This window comes from Schistocerca serialis, chromosome 3 (genome assembly GCF_023864345.2).
Source record: "Schistocerca serialis cubense isolate TAMUIC-IGC-003099 chromosome 3, iqSchSeri2.2, whole genome shotgun sequence".
In the NCBI taxonomy this organism is placed as follows: Eukaryota; Metazoa; Arthropoda; class Insecta; order Orthoptera; family Acrididae; genus Schistocerca; species Schistocerca serialis.
Genome location: NC_064640.1, coordinates 702,321,264 through 702,339,299, shown reverse-complemented (window position 1 = coordinate 702,339,299; position 18,036 = coordinate 702,321,264).

The following is an 18,036-nucleotide window of genomic DNA, read 5'->3' as shown; positions in this document are numbered from 1 at the left end:
GGTTTCCAGGCGTCCGTGAAAGTCCACCGACATTTAATAGGGCGCATGCAGCGCCATAACTTGAAACGGGAACTGCAGTGACTGACTGGAAGCTACTCAAGGACACCAACCAGAGTTTCACGTCAGCCGTGCTAAAATGCGATAATGACACTCTCTCATGAAATAGAGCCTCTAGAAGAGCGCCACAAATGCCAATAAGTGAAACCACATAGTGCAAAAGCTTACTCCGATACAAATTTTACGACACAGGCTACTACTCCGGGCATACAAACGGGTACTGGCTGCTCCAGCAAAGCCTCCCCACAAAATCATGAACACACCACACCAGGACCGCATTAACGCGCAGGCTATCTAGGCTGCAACCTAGGCGCCAGCATCATAAAAACGTAAATTAAATTAGCAGTAATCAAACTTTACTTGAAACATATAATAATGATTTAGAGGAATCCATTCAAGGACTTTTACCACGAGTTTCAACAAGATGATTAAGAAAATAAAAAAAATTAGTCAAATGAGCTGCATGTATAAACTCACCCTTAGAAAAAGTAGTCAAAGATTGATGTCCTGATATCGATCTCAATATGATGATCTATGTCACTTATCATCGCAGACACCGATGGAGAAACAACATTCTCAAAACAAGTTGATCAAAACCAGCTTTGACCCTCCATGCTAGAAGACAGTCTAAACATTTTGGCTTGTATCAATACTGAAAGTGACGAATTGGGACAACTAAGGCGTGAATATTTTATAAGTACCTTTGTTAGTATGAAGTGTACGTGCAAACCAACTAGCCAGTAAGATTATCTAACACTTCCATTTTAATGCTGATTGATTGCGAAACTAAATGTAAGTAACATTTGCTTCGTTGTTTTTTTTATCATCTTGCATTTTCCTAACAAACATGTTTGCTTTTAATTATAACGTATTATCTGTAAAACTGAAATATTGGTTTTTGCATGAACTTGGATCACAATTTTTTGTTATTTAAAAAAACAAATGTTCATATAATTGTTAATAAATAATGTTAAATAGCTTAATGATTCCTATTCTTTTCATTTTTTACTCTCATCAGTTTATTAAATCCACTATTGTACACTAAAATTTTATACAATTAAATAATGAATCATAAATGTTGCATTAAAGTCTTTCAGTTAGAAAATTGTCCTAACATGCTACATTCTTAAGGGTCATTTATCATAGAATTTCTCCTGTTAGTACACAGCAGATTTAGCCTATCAGTCTATAGATCCTAAATAAGGCGTTGTGCCACGCTTTACTAGCATCCTACATTGTTACTGTAAATAATGGGACAATAAGCCGGCAAACGTAATGAAGACCACTCGGTCAAAAGGTGAATCTTGATTTCTTCCGTGACAAACTAAGAAACACTTTGTCTGTGATGTACATTTCTAAGACAGGATTTCCAGCAACCGGCCACTGTTTAAGTTCCCAATTTTTTTTATTGCCCTTTCATGGTTTTTAGTGTTTTCACATCGGTCTACAGAAGATTCACATTCAGGTTTACAGTTCATAAAGTAAATATAAGCCCTAATGTTTACTCTGAGTATTTGTCTTATAAGAGCAAAGATGATGATGCGACTACTGAGACCAAAATCGGGGTACCTATTTGCTTTATGTAGTGTAAATCTAAAAGTGCATATCCCGAAAACCTCCTAAACGAGGAACAAGTAATAAAAAAAATCTGAAAACATAAATGCTGACTGGCTGTAGGAAATTCCTCACGTCTAGGTCCGTCAACAGAATATCGTGCGTAATGAAATCGATAATCCAAACGAAAATGTATCTTCCATCAGTCACGCATCCCTGAGAACTATAGGGGAATATGACTTTTACACATTTTCCTATAAATTGAATGCCACAGCGTTAAACAGTACATTGAAAGCTATGACACAGCTCTTAGTTGTGGAAGAACAACACCGAAGAAATTTAGTTTTTGCTTTGCCATAAGTAACAGAAAAATATAACATGAAGTCATAGTAGATTTTTAAAAAAATTTCTGTTGAGTACGTCTTCACGTACAACAATGAGGAGAGGTGGACTCCAGAGTGGTGCGGCAACTGTCTTCTTAGTAAAGCTGGATAGGGCCAGAAATGATTAGCAAATGAGTTAATACAACAAACAGAAGACTTACTTATCTTGTATTTCTCTTAGCACACAAAGAAATTATAAATGATGCAGCAAGAAACAGAGTCCAGCTATTGCTAGAGCAATAACGATAATGATGGAGCTGCAGTTAGATGACATCTGCATAGCTTCGTGTAGTGATATGGCTCCCTGACCAACTGGACTGTGTCGCTGCCGTCGGCTCCCCTACATTGCAACGGCAGAGGACGCTCGTGCTACGGGGCCACTGGAGAGGCATGGCTCAGCATGGGTCCACCAGATCCCGCGCGATCGCTATGACGCCTTTGGGGTAATATCAATACGTGGTACCACAATTTCGACAATGGTCCACGAAATAAACTGTGGAAGGTAATGGAAGTAAGAAGATACCCATCAAATCCTTCAAAGCACATCAACAATATTAGATATGTATGGCTATTTATGAGAAGTATTTGCAACAAACAAGGGAGACAGATGATGCTCCAATGAACGTCAACCAATACACTTGGACACACTCCAACGCACTTCTAAGGCCACAATGCATACAATCGTAACAACCAGAATGTGTATGAATTCTGGAGGAATCCTAACTGCCAGATTCGATTCTGGAAACAACATTTACTATATGAAAGACTGTAATTTATGTAGAATGAGCAGTATACAAATCATACTTAATCTTCCTAGACTTAAATCTGGGAATATCTAAAATTGAAATAAAAGTGTTTTTGAGGAATGAAGACTCAAAATAGTGCTTGAATGAGCAAACATAAGACTTAAAATACTTGTAATATACTTTAACTATCAACAGAAACACTAACTACACGGAAAATGTTCCACTTCGTTACTTATTTGGAAAAGCGCAAACCATAACAGAGGAACAAAACAGGGAAGAAACCGAGAATAACCTTATAAAAACGAAGAGTTTACAATGGAGCAGAACTTCCGGAAAGAGAAATTTCTAGAATGTAGTCCACTGAAGTGGGATTACATTGGGCTCTGAAGTAAAGTTCCACGCAAACACGTAAGTGCAAAAGGCGTTGGCGTAATCACCTAACCGATGTTACACCAAAACAGCTCTCTGTGACACTTTGGGGTATAGCTGGTAAGAAGACCAGTGAAAATCAAGGAAATGATGGTTACCGAAGGAAGGTATTCACCTTCTCCATTCATTGAAGAATAATAATATGATGGTGAATATGATTACGATGACCAGTATCAGTTGCAAAGCGATTTAGAAAAGATTGCTGTATGGTGTGGCAGGTGGCAGTTGACGCTAAATAACGAAAAGTGTGACGTGATCCATATGAGTTCCAATAGAAATCCGTTGGAATTCGATTACTCGATAAATAGTACAATTCTCAAGGCTGTCAATTCAACTAAGACCTTGGTGTTAAAACTTCAGTTGGAAAGACCACATAGATAATATTGTGGGGAAGGCGAGCCGAAGGTTGCGTTTCATTGGCAGGACACTTAGAAGATGCAACAAGTCCAGTAAAGAGACAGCTTACACTACACTCGTTCGTCCTCTGTTAGAATATTGCTGCGCGGTGTGGGATCCTTACCAGGTGGGATTGACGGAGGACATCGAAAGCGTGCAAAAAAGGGCAGCTCGTTTTGTATTATCACGTAATAGGGGAGAGTGTGGCAGATATGATACGCGAATTTGGATGGAAGTCATTACAGCAAAGACGTTTTTCGTTGTGGCAAGATCTATTTACGAAATTTCAGTCACCAACTTTCTCTTCCGAATGCGAAAATATTTTGTTGAGCCCAACTTACATAGGTAGGAATGATCATCAAAATAAAATAAGAGAAATCAGAGCTCGAACAGAAAGGTTTAGGTGTTCGTTTTTCCCGTGCGCTGTTCGGGAGTGGAATGGTAGAGAGATAGTATGATTGTGGTTCGATGAACCCTCTGCCAAGCACTTAAATGTGAATTGCAGAGTAATCATGTAAATGTAGATGTAGATGTAGATGGCACTGCTAATGAGTACAGTTATGAACTGATGATACTGGAGACGATACTGGTGATGACCGCAACCAACGTGAAACAACTTAAGAAACATAAGCTTAGGTTTTATTCACTGAGTCTCTATTTTTCAGTAAGTACATACGATATGACAGCATTGTAGCTGCCGAGCGAAGTGATGGGTGGTTGAGCCGCCAAACTAGAATTCTTGAAGAGTGGGCTTTAATTCCACATTCGGAAATACAGATTTAGGTATTATGTAGTTTCTACGAAGCGTCTGAAGCTAATGGACTCAGTAGGTTTACTTCCCCTTCCTTGTACTTTCAGAGCTTGAACTCACTCACTATTGGTTTCACCGTCGACGTCATGCTTTAAATTATCGAATTGAATTGTGTTGGAATAAAACCTCCAAGTAACTACGCCAGTTTCGTTTTCTAAGCTGTTTAGTGCTGAACAGTCAGGTCTGTTGTTCCTTATTGTTAACTTCCATTTTGCTACAACGACTGCTTCAGATTACATTTTTAAGGCTTCTTATCGCTTCGTTTACGCACCTTCTGAAGCTGACATTTTTAAATTTTATCCAAAATAATTTAAACACACACACAGAGGTGCGCACACTTTCATTTCTCTCTTACTAATACTACGTTTTCAGTATTTTTTATTAATCTTATTTCTTAAACTTAATGCCATTTACCTATTATACTTTGGATAGCCTGCACAGTATTTACAAAACAAGCGACCTTTACAAGTCGGATTTTTTTTCGTAAAAATGTCTAGCATTTCTACAAGACACATTTATTAAGGACTCGTGCGAGCAACGTGGAATCCCTGCGTACCGAGTCCACGGATCTGTTGATTAAAATGGGAATAGCGGACTGATTCATTCGTAACACTGGAAGAACTAACTATCGGAGCGCAGTCTATCATTTAATCACGAGTCGAACACCGCAAATACCAGCCTTCCGCCTGTCACTCAATTCAACTACAGCTGAGATATCCCCCGCCCGGCACAGAAATGCGCTTTGTTGCCGGGCTTGTACCATTCCGAAATGGATTTCTGGGAACAGAGACGGCAAAATGGAGAGGGCTATAACTAAACAAACATGGCTTTTGATTTATATTTGTTACCTGCGCTTTTACCGAAAGTAAATTCTTTCTGAAAACGTTCTTTTATGTTTCAAACCGACAGCATAAAACAAACACCGTGTTCTCATCAAGCGGATAAAATAAAGGGGTTAAATGAACTTCACCATACATTCTGTTTTCGAAAGAAAATAGAATGGAATAAAACCTTGCGCTTTTCCTTTCATACAGTTTATTAATGTTTCTCAAATTAATACTATTTCATAAAAAAAGTAAAAAATTGTTAAACTCTACATTTATTATTTTTAAAAATAAGAAGAATACACCATAAAAGTATAACGAATATAGTTACATCAGCGTGATTAGACAGTTACTGACATCCTCTTTGAAAATATATTCGTATATACCCGCGTAAGGCAGAAATACAAGAAGATCTAGAACCAACCCAATTTGAATTCTGAATCGTCAGCTTCTGTTTGGTTTGCCAATCTTGCCTCGCGAGTGCCGATAACAGCCGAAGGACATTTTGGCTTATGTGGTGTATTATGAGAAGATGCTCGACAAAATATGTGCTGAGCTCATCATATTGTTACAAGTAATTCAAACAGATGATAAATATGGATACAGTTATAACATTGATTAGCAACTGGAACGTGTAGAGGATCTTTTAAAAATACGAGACATTGTTCCTGAAGGTTGTATTTTGTTGTAATTGCTGTTAAATCTATACTCACTGACGTAGGTGATTGGAACCGAATCCGGGAGGGCGGCGGCTCAGATGCGCCTGACATTCCTGGCTTATGTTTTCCGTGATCTTCCTAAATCGCTCCAGGAAAATGCCGGGATGGTTTGTTTGAAAGGGCCGATTTCCTTCCCTGTCTTTGCAACAATACGAGTTTGTGTTCAGCCTCTTATGACCCCGATATCGACTGGACGTTAAACCCGAATCTTCCTAACTTCCTTCCTTCCTTCGTTGAACGTATACTCAGATGCCGCTTCTATAGCAACATAATGGAGTTATCTATGGAGGAATCGAATCCAACGGAAAAATAATTATTACTCTGAGCCACATAGACGATGCAGTACTGCTAGCCGTCTACGCTGAAAGTTTGCAGCTTCTTAGAATAGCTGAACTGAGATGGGCCTTGGTATCAGTCTACGAAAGAATTTCACTCCACATGCCAAACAAAGAGAGAAAGTTACCATGAAATTTAAAAACTAACTAGTCCAGAAGGCAATAAAATATAAGGAGTGCTTCATAATTTATGTTGCACACTTCTACAGGTTATAGAGGAAACTTAGTAGATCAAGTTTTACGTAGGAACACATGTCCGGAATCATCATCCAAAGACGCTACTGAGATTCTATGTTATAGCTGCCGTCGCTAGTTAATGTGTGTATATACAGAGAGATTCCGTGATGACGTTGCAAACTTTTAGGGATAATGGACAAGAATAAATGTATCAATTGAAGGTAAGGGTCCCTGCACCGGAATCGAACGAGTTGTAAGTTGTAAGTGAAAACCGTTCTAATATCTATGACAGTGGAATAAACGTACCGGCACTGTTGTTGCTAAGAATGTCGGGTAGGCAACTTTCAGAGGTGGTAGTATGGACCAAGGCAAGAAAAAATGTCTAAGCAAACATGGGCCCTAAAATGCGTACCTGAGGAGGTGGAGGAGGTGTGAGCACTTGCTCATCTTCGCTGGTGTGAAATGCATCTCCTCTGTTGAACAAGTGCTCATAGTTCCTAAGGTACAAATTTTAGATTCCATGTTTACTAGAGATTTTTTTCTCGTTTTGGTCTATACTACCACATCTCAAAGCTGCCTACCCTACAATCTTAGCAACAGCAGTACCGGTACCCGCATTCCGCTATCAGAGGTATCAAAACAGTTTTATTTTATAACTTTCGTCTCGTTGGTTTCAGGTTCAGACATCCTTACTTCGACTGATACGTTTCTCCTTCTCCATCATCCCTGAAAGTTTGTAACATTATCACGGAATCACCCTGTTTATACCTACATTTGCAGGTGCCGGCGCCTATAACTTTGATGCTCTGTAGCGTGGTTGGATGATGTTTCCGGACATGGATTCCTATGTAAAACATAATCTACTAAGTCCCATCTACAACATCTAGAAGTGTGTAACTTAAATTGTGAAATACCTTGGATTTATGAGTGTCATAGTGAAAGAAACTACTCTTATTCAAACTGAAGAACCAGAGACAGTGAAACGAGACAATGATGAACTGAAAAAGCGCGGAAAAAACTGTAAATCTAATAAAGTAAGAAATGAAAGAAGACACTTTCAAATTTAAAAGTGACAGGAATTTCATAGCATGTACAAGAAATTCTAACAACCGCGAAAGGATAAGTGAAGAAATAATTAGGACAAGAAGGAAGTGTCACTATTCCACGAAACAAGTATAGTGAACTCTATTAAGACTCCAGAGGAACTGTTTCTCTGGCTTGATAGAAGCACACGGCAGACGATCTCAGTTGGACAAACACAAGACAAATGGTTCAAATGGCTCTGAGAACTATGGGACTTAACTTCTGAGGTCATCAGTCCCCTAGAACTTAGAACTACTTAAATCTAACTAACCTAAAGACATCACACACATCCATGCCCGATGTAGGATTCGAACCTGCGACCGTAGTGGTCGCGCGGTTCCAGACTGTAGCGCCTAGAACCGCTCGGCCACCCCGGCCGGCAAAGATAAGATAGTAAAACTTTTATTGATTACACTGAACCAAGTCATTTGTTGGACAGAATGATTTCAACGAGATGGTAATAAGGAACGAGACAGAATAAAACAACCAAATAAACCACAAAAAATAGTTTAGTAGCAAATTTCGAATTTAACAATAAGCTGCCAATAATCAGTCATAAAAAGCAACAGCAACGAGGACCATTAACCTTTCAACGAATGTGTAAATAAAACACGTAGAAGATAACGTGACAAAGATGAAAGTGTGTTCGCAGCAAGTGACAACCTACGATAAGTTTGAGCACGACCTATACAAGATCCGTAACTCGCACAAAATACACGTAAGTGCAACGTGATGGAAATTATTAGACGAAAAGAGTCTTCATAGTTCGACCATTTGCAGATGTATTAAGTCAGAACGAATAAGTCAGTGTAACGATGGGGAAGGAGAAGTAACAGACTGAGGTTCACTGAGAAAAATATTAGGGTGTGTAAGATCGTTCGAAGAAAGTAATTGACTAGGCACATTACAAGGAGTTCTTACGCATTGCTTGTCTTGATGTCTTTACCCAGTCAGAATGGCAGAAGTAGTTCAAAGAAGCTCTTCATCCCCGTGACGATTTTAACAAATCAAAATAAGAATATTACAAAGATTGTCAATAATTCTGGTGGCATACGCTACACAAAGAAACATGAATGTAGAGAAGTCTTTGCTTGTCATATTATGACAACCTGTTTTCTCCTCATTCCCACACAAAATTTGCACCCAATCCATTATGACAAAATTTAAAAAAAAGCTCTCATGTGGAATGTGAATGGAATGAAAATAGGAATCGACAAGCAAGGCTGCAACCATGTACTCTCTGCTGCATACGTTACGATAACTTATGGAGACTAATCATCGATGTAAACATAGTATACAAGAAAATTGGCGAAGAAATGAATATGTTCTGATAAAAAATTAGAGGGAAAGTACTCCATACCACAGAATTGCTTTGAGTTATTAAACGACACTTTTATTTGTCCTTTCTGAAACAGATCCATGTTTATTTTTATTCGTAAGGTAAGAACACGGAAAATCGCTGTGGCTAGCGTAATTTGTTGGGGGGGGGGGGGGGGGGATAAGAGTCGGTGAGCAACACAATGGCTGGACTACATTATGCAGGTTAAAATGGATGTGGGTTGCAGCAGTTATACAGCGATGTAAAGGTTTGCACAAGATAGACTAGCGTGTAGAGGTGCACCAAACCAGTCTTCGGACTGAAAAATACAACAACAACAACAACAACAACAACAACATCATCATTCTGCATACATCAATAGCCCTGCACGAAATGAAAAAAAAAAAAAATAGGAATTTTTCTCACGCAGTCGCGCTGTAACTCAAGGTAAAAAAAACTAGTATTTGATCCAATGAACGTTTTTATTCTTAATACAGAAGAAGCATGAACAGAACTGTGAGGGTGATACGAGAAGAAAAGAACATACAGCAAAGGCAAGGCCAGCCTTCTCCCTGTCACTTGAGAGCTACAGCCGTCACCACAGAATGTCGTTAATTCGCATTACAGCTACAGTTCTCAATCAAGAGTCATTCTGGTTCGATCGATGGAACATGAAATAGTTGAAATTTTCATCTCCGGTATTTCACCGGGAAGTATAGGTGAAACAGTGGTATCCCGTTCCTGAAAGACAAACTGTGTAGCTGTCCATGGTTCATCCGAAACCATCACTCAGCGTCTCTTCGACTGAAGACGTGGTTGAAGGTAATACATTCGACGGCTCAAGACATTAAAATCGGCAGTATCCTCAACGCACCTGTATGGGTTTCGATCTGCCTCTTCCAAGACAACACAATACAACAGTGCATCATCCCTCATAGAAGTTATCTACAAGATAAAACGTTTAACTCAGAAACATCGTCCGAAGGTCGGAGGAAGGCACTGACAAACAACCTCTTCTAGTGATTAGTCGACACAATATTTCGAGTTGTCCCAAACAGGCACTGCGTTCAAATATTCAGTCAAACCTACATTCGATTATATGGTAAAATGTCAAACAAATTGCCAGAGAACCAAACAGAAATAAATTAGACAACCAGAAGTGACACAATACAAAAAATAAGCTACATGAACTAACCGTTTAGAAATCTACGCCTATCGTTCCTACTTGTACAACTGCAGTCTTAATAGGTGGAAATGAAATAATGCGAAATGTGCGGAAGAAATCTCACTGAAATGTTTTACACTGTGAAGTGTGTTTCAAAACAAACAACAGTTGAAGACTCCCATCTGATGTATTACCTTACCAGACCGTTAGTGACGAGATCCTTCGAGGAGAGAAAATGGAAACACTTACATACAAAAGTTCAGATCTTTTACAAAATGTAACTGCCGTCCAATCATTTAAAATCGATAATCATCACTTACACGCGATGGAAACTTGTCTTTTCACCTCAAGGTAACTGTTCAGAAGTACGGTTAACAACCAAGAAAGTACGAGGTACCATATGAGCCCTCACCGAACGAATCGTCAACCGGAAAGACGCTACTCAGTGCGCTCTTGTGAGTCAATCGATCAATACCTACCAGAGGAAGACACACAGCCCAAGTGAAGTGACCTATTGTTGGGGTTGGAGAAGAACTGTATCGAGACTGAATCGTGTACGTTTGAAATTCAACGTACTGGACACGTTAAGTTGTTTAATTACTACTATATTTTGTTCCAAGAGGGCATGTCGTACAAACAACAAACCGATTGTTGGCTCCGTGTTAGAACCATAAGACTTGCTGCTGCTACTGATTTTGCGAAAAGACCAGAGGAACGACTAAAATAAAATTGTAACGAAATTACATACAATAGTAGTACTTCGTGTGCAAATGTAAGAAATGTGACAGAAATCTTTATCGATGCTGATAAAGACATAAAACTAGAAAACCACACTTAATGAATGACATTGCAGTGAATGGTAAAATTAAAGACAGACAGACAATATTACTTGACTGATACACTGTGTATGGCTAGAAATGGGATGTGTCTTTCAACAGAAATCATTAAATGCTGGAGTACATGGGGAAGTAAATCGTGGTTTGAGTGATGGCAGCGCCCTAGATTGAAGTTTCTTCTCCTCTTGATTTACTATTGCACAAAGTAACTCTTGTAGCGTAAAGCTTGATGCTGCGGACTGTTGTCTCAGGTTTATGTGGCAGGTGTATCCTCAATTTTGACCTAGCTCTCTGCCTCAACCAGATATCTGAGGAGAAAGTCTAAGGCAGTTGTTACGAGTCTAAACAAATTAATACCAAACGTGCTGTAAGGACCTGAAACAGTTTTTATCCTTAGACACGTACGGTATTACTGCGTGCAAAATTCACTTATACGCAGTTTAAAATCTATTCGAAACACGGAACGTGACTTATCTACAAATTCAAGTTTTATTTCAGGCAGATGGTCTTTCTAAATTAATATGTAATTGAATGAAAAGAAAAAGAATTATCATTTACCTCCATATTCTTTCTAGGGAGACCTATTCCGAATTCTTGATAACTTTATACTTATACTGCGAAATTATTTTCATCCAATTCTGTCGACGTCACCAATTAGGTATTAAATCTGAATGGTGACTAGAATGATTATAAAAATGGTGACATGAGCTTAAAAAAGATACAACACCCAAGACAGAGAGCAATATTTCCTGGGGAGAGGAATGTAAGCAAACTAAGTACGGCCAAGGAAAAATTCCGCTTGAGTCGGGAGAGAGAGAGAGAGAGAGAGAGAGAGAGAGAGAGAGAGAGAGAGAGAGAGAGAAGAGAGAAAGAGAGGGATACTTTATAAAGAGATTTCATCTCCTGCTTTGTAAAGTAAGATAGTTGTTAATTGAAACGAGAGCAATGAAAGATAACTACATTTGATGAATGGGAAATAAACTGACCAAGCAGGTAAAACGGGCGTTCAACGAAGCAATGGCTGTAAAAGTTTAAGAATATCCAGGAAAAGAGCAAAGGTGAGAGGTCTCAGAATAGCAAGGACAACATGATAAATCAGTAAATTGCCGCTGGAAGTGTATCAACGTCGGAGTGATTTAAAACACATCATATTCGATATTAATACTGAAGACATCTCTTTGAACACATGAAACATAAACTGAAAGAAATGACATTCGTAATACACACAAATTCAGCAAAGAATGTGTAGCATTCAAGTCAGATTGACGAACACCGCTTCCCATTAGTCAGTTAGCCAATAAGAATGCTATGCATACATTGTATCTACAAGAACCATGATTGGGATATTCAAAATATTTAAGCTGTCACAGGGCTAGCACATAAACAATAACTGTTAATTGTTATCAAAGATGCCAATGCTGGTGCGATTATGGTAATCCATTGACGCTTCACCATCCCTATTGGCCTCTAGCAGTAAGAGCTCCGATTAAGTGAGGGATGCACAGGGAGACAATCTGATGATTGAAGGCGTATCCATCTTGTGTCGAACACTAACTTTCAATGTACTGACACTGAGGAAATGAAAAATTTATTATCAGTTCAATGAGCTGTTATGAATGATAGATGGAAGGCTTTATAGGGGAGTTTTGAGGTAAGTCGTCAGCAGCATCAAATGGTGGCGAGTGCTGAATGGTCCAGAGATTAAAAAGACATATTCAACCACACTTTTCCATGTATACAGAACGGACGAAGTCAGCCGATATATTGTAACTTCTAGTTCTTGCTGAAAATTAGAAATCGAATTGCATGCAGATTAAAAGAAGTTTGTGAAAAAACAGATGTTGCCAAAAACTCTAACTGGACGAAATCACTTAGATTCAGACAAGATTTATGGCAATTTGCGAAATGAAGACCAGCAAACAATTTTACAATCAACTACGTTATTGAGATAATGTTACTAATGAGTAAGGTTTCGAACATTTTTCTCGTTGTACCAATTTACAGACACATGTAAGTGTAAGATTATTATACAACAGTATGAGCCTTAACAAAGGTTTATCACTGAATGTCTGCTTCGACGAAAGGGTCAGATCTATTTCAACTTTTAAATATTACGCTCGTATGTAGTGACACACGCAGTGCCACCAGTGAGGAGAAAGTCTATGTGACCACATAACTTTCACACACATTCATAGACGACTAGGAATACCTAAGGCTTATGCATCATCCCCGTCATTCTTCACACTTGAAGAAAATTCGTCATGAGATAAAGTAAGAAAATAAGCAAAGGTGAAGCAAACGAGAGAAAAATTTACAGCTTAAGATATATATGGCCCGGTTCTGAGTGCTTTGCACATACTTGAAGGTAAGACCAAATGAGAAATTATGTATACAGCAGACGCCAGTGGAATACCAGTATTCAGAGACCCACGATTTTTTTTTTAAATCTAACCAAAATATGTACTGAATATACTACCTTCAAGACGTAAATTAAAAATTTAATTACAGGTGGCTAAAGTGCCACTCAGGCATCAAACAGGGAGAGTGTCAATCATTAGTTACTTCTTCTTCGTAATAAAATAAGTGATCCAGGACACTACTTTTTGCTCACCAGCACTTCCAAAGATATTTATAATTAGAAAGTCCCAACTAAATCATTTAATCAAGTATACTAACTCATATTTCTGGGAACATTCTTCAGTACGCAAACAAAGTAAACGATGGAATTAAAATTTTAATTTAGAACGCAGCTATAATGTATTACGCCCTGTCAAATATCCTAAAGAGCAGCAATATCTCTTAGGAAAACAAAAACATGCTCTGAGTAAACTATTTACATTACCAGTTCTACCTCATACATCTGAAACCTGCATTCTGCCAAATACAAAGGGGGGGGGGGGGGGGGAAGATTTCAGTATATTCGAGAGTAAAATACTACGTAACATTTTTGGAGCAGTGAAGGACTGTCAGAGGAGAATAGCAAGTTCTCGAAAACATAGTGCTGTATGATCTATTTAAAGAATGCAACACTGCAACAAAAATAAAATGCTTAGGTGGATTTGACATATAATCAGATAACAGGAAGGCAGATTCAACAATGTTGTGGTAGAAGAGCCCACAGAAGAACGAAGACCAGCAGGACGGGCGAGAAGATTTTTTGTGATGCGGAAAAGGATTAATTTTTAAAAAAAATTCTAACTGGAGAGAACAATGGAATGATTGACAAGTTTGACATAATACTGTTAAAGCAGCAAAAATCTTCAGTAGCTTGTAATAATGATGATAATAATAATAATAACAGATGATGTAAAAGCAATGTGCAAACAGAAATCTGTACACATCCTCTCTGTGATAATATCGGACGTCAGCGCTGAACCTTTCGCTCTGTTGGTAACTGTAGAAGGCAGATATACTGAAAACCTGTTGCATAGTTCGTTCACTTCTCTGAGAACATGACTGACTTAAGGGTAACTCGTTTTTGAAACCGTTGCCGTTACATCAATGCCACGGAAAAATGGATGGGCCAACTAATAATAATAATAATAATTTTAAGACGAAATTTCAGAACCATTTGAAATCGGAACAGAATCGGATAAGGGGATGGACCCTCCCGCTTTGTAGAAAAGAAATATATTAGAAAATGGGAAAGTGCAACACAGTTGGCTGAAATAGATCAACCAAAAACGAACACAAAGGAATCAAAATTAACTGCCTGGCCTGTGCCGACGGCCTTGCGCTCACTGCCAAAGATACGGGAGCAGCTACCACCCAAATAAACCAACTAGGAAGAGTATGAGTCTGAAAAAGCAGGCCTACAAATTTCAACATCCAAAACAAAGGACTTGAAAATATTGTAGTTGCAACCAAATCGTTGAAAATCGATTTTGGAAAAATTAACATAGTTCTAAAATTTATCTCGGAGAAATCATGCAAACCAATGGATTGGCCGGAGAAGCAAAAACAGATCACAAAAGATGCAGCGTTAGAACTCTCCATGGACAGCCAACACAAAAAAAAAGTATCTCAGTTAACGCGAACAGAAATAATGGGACAGTTATAAAACCACAAGCACCTTATGCGGCAATGTGCATTTCCACGCGTAATGTTGGAGAAATATGGGGGGGGGGGGGGAGGATGAGAAGAACGAGAAGAGTACGCTTTAAGGTCAGGGACCCATCGTAGAAGAAAAATAAAGCTAGATTAAAATTTAACTGTTCTGTTCTCTTGTTTGGGGAGGGGGCAGACCAAATAGCGACGTCATCGGTCCCATCGAATTGGGGAAGGATAGGGAAGGAAGTCAGCCTTGCCTTTTCGATTGAACCATCCCAGCATTTGCCTGAAGCGATTTAAGGAAATCTCGGAACCTAAGACGCGTTTTTGAACCATCGTCCTCCAGAGTGCTAGTTTGCTAACCACTGCGCCACATCGCTCGGTAAAATTTAGCTCATCGTCGATATCGAGGTCGTTAAAGGCGGAGCTGAAATTTCGATTTGACATTGGTAAATGGAAATGAGCGTATGGCATCGTTGGCCGGGAGGCCCCAAACGGGGAAGTTCGGCCGCCAAGTGCAAGTCTTATTCCAGTCGACGCCACAGTGAGCGCCTTGCTCGCCGGGGATGAGGATGAAGTGATGATGAGAACAACACAACACCCAGTCCCCGAGCGGAGCAAATCTCCAACCCGGCCGGGAATCGAACCCGGGACAGTTTGCATGGTTTGACATTGGCGGTCCTCTTTTATGAACCAGTCCGTCACTTGATTGATTTTTGTTTTAGAATATGCTAAAGTTAGTTTGGTGAATAATGTATACAACGTGGCTATAGCTTCCATTCGATTACTACAAGAATGTGAAAAGCTCGTAACGAGAAAGAAGTTAGGCAAGATGAGCACATATTGCAGAACCATTTTCTGCAGCCTTGGAAAAAGTCTTCGAATCATTAAATCTGGGTGAAGAAGGAATACGTATAAATGGACCTTACTTGAAATTCCTTCCACTTGCTGATGACGTTGTTTTGTTAGCTTCCAATTCAGAATAACTTCAGTAGAGCGTAGAGGAACTGAACAGATCGAGTATTACTGTGGGGCTGAATATTAGTTACAGTAAGACCCATATAATAGAGTCAGTAGGCCGATAGCAAGATGGTAAAGAAAGAACATGGAGTTATACGAAGAAATGAATTTTTATACTTCCTTCGACTGAAAACAAGAAGTGTATGAACGCTTAGAGAAATAAACAGAAGCCTGAATTTTCTTCGGGAAACTCTATGCTGTATTCAGAAGTAAACTCACAATGTTCAGAAACGGCAAGTCTGTGTAACCTGTGTGTACTGCCAGTACTAACTGAACGAAGTGAAACATGGATGTTAAACGAGCAGATAGTCCGAAATTGAGAGTTGCCTAACGAACAGTGATGAAAGGCGAACAAATAGGTGAGAGAAAACACAAAGACATGAAATGAGGAAATGACGAAATGATGGGAGATGGACTAAAGAGGTTATGGTTTGGATTCTGGCTGATAATAAAAGACCCTAATGACAGCATAGTAGGAGATGAATTGACGACGTAAAGAAAAAAGCAGGGCGAACTTGCATGCAATTTCATTTTTGTTGGTAGTACTTTTATAGTTATAACAACTCTATAAACTATATTCACGACATGCACTGTTTCAATGCTTACGATGCAGATGCAAACTGTGTTCAACTATCAGCAGTACTGCGGATAACAGGCAGCAACATATACACTCATATGTGGTTTTAAGAGGAGTAAAGGGAAACCTATTGATGATCAGCGTATCATGTATGGGCAAATTAGAAAATCCAAGAAACTGTGTTTTTATTTCTTTATTTCTCAAAATATATTTACAGCTAACGTATTACGCCTTGTGGATCTCTGCGCTAACTAGATACGTAGGAACATTATTGATCAAAGCAACTATATTTCACAGAGATGTTTTCGTCCAGCTGCGAAGATCACGTGAGTGGTTTCAAAGATTCTATTTCAGATTAGCCATCAGATTTAGACGGTAAAAGTTTACACAATACAGAGAGCAACATGAACAAACAAACAGGCATTTCAGAAGAATTAAAGATTCTCACTGACGAAATGTAAACTTAATTAAACTAAAAAAAAGTGTCCGTGGAATCCTCAAAATACGGCGGATAATTTGTATGCAAACTACTAGCAGACGTTTAATGATGTTTGTTTTCTCATTAGTCAACTTTCTAGCCACAGCAAATGGTGCACATTTAAAAGTATTTTATATTCTGTAACAAGTTCAATTAGTTACTGGGATATTGGTGACGTCATGAAATCCCCGAAATTTTGAGTATGGCAATTGTAAGGATGCGTTACACACACACTCGTAACAACCACAGCACTTACAAGCAAGTAATTTAACAAATACCATACAAGAGTAACATATTTTAACTGTCAAGCACACGACTTCTGGGATTACAAGTCGACGTCACCATGCCAGCAACCAGCTGAGCTTAGAACAAAGTTTAAAGTGTCTGTAAATGCCTGCAATTTGATAATGAGACTGCAGTGGCTAATGGGCAAATAAAGGTTTTAAAAAATTATAAAGCGCATGACCGCATATTCTACACAAATCTTCCGCAGTCGCAGTGCTCAGTGTCCAGAATGGATAAGGTGAATTCCTGGAAGCAAATTGTGTCTCAAGAGAAACATCGAAAGTTTTAAGATGTTTAATATACAATGATTTAAACGAAACATTCGAGTTTTCATTGTTTACACAGATACAACTGGTTACGGAGAAACGTTGTCATTTCGCGTGTTTGTACTCCAGTTGCTATGGATTTATTTATTTATTGTTATTTTTTTCTTTTAAACTTCTAGTTGTGAAATTTTGCTCGAGTTTCGTAATTGAATTTTTCACTCTGATTGTAATTATGAGCTGTTGGCGAATTCTACTGTATCGTTTAAACGAGCCGCACGTATTTAAAAATGCTGGAAACGTCGCTATGGCACTGTTGTACGGGTTTGTGACAGAAACGCTGCTGCTGCTTGTAGACAACGAAGCTGACCATTTCCTAACAGCGAAGTACCAGGATCAAGAGTATTTACTCATGTTTACACTTAATGCGTGAGAGAGTTTTAGCACCTAGGAGTCATATGTCAAAATGGTTCAAACTGCTCTGAGCACTATGGGACTTAACATCTGTGGTCATCAGTCCCCTAGAACTT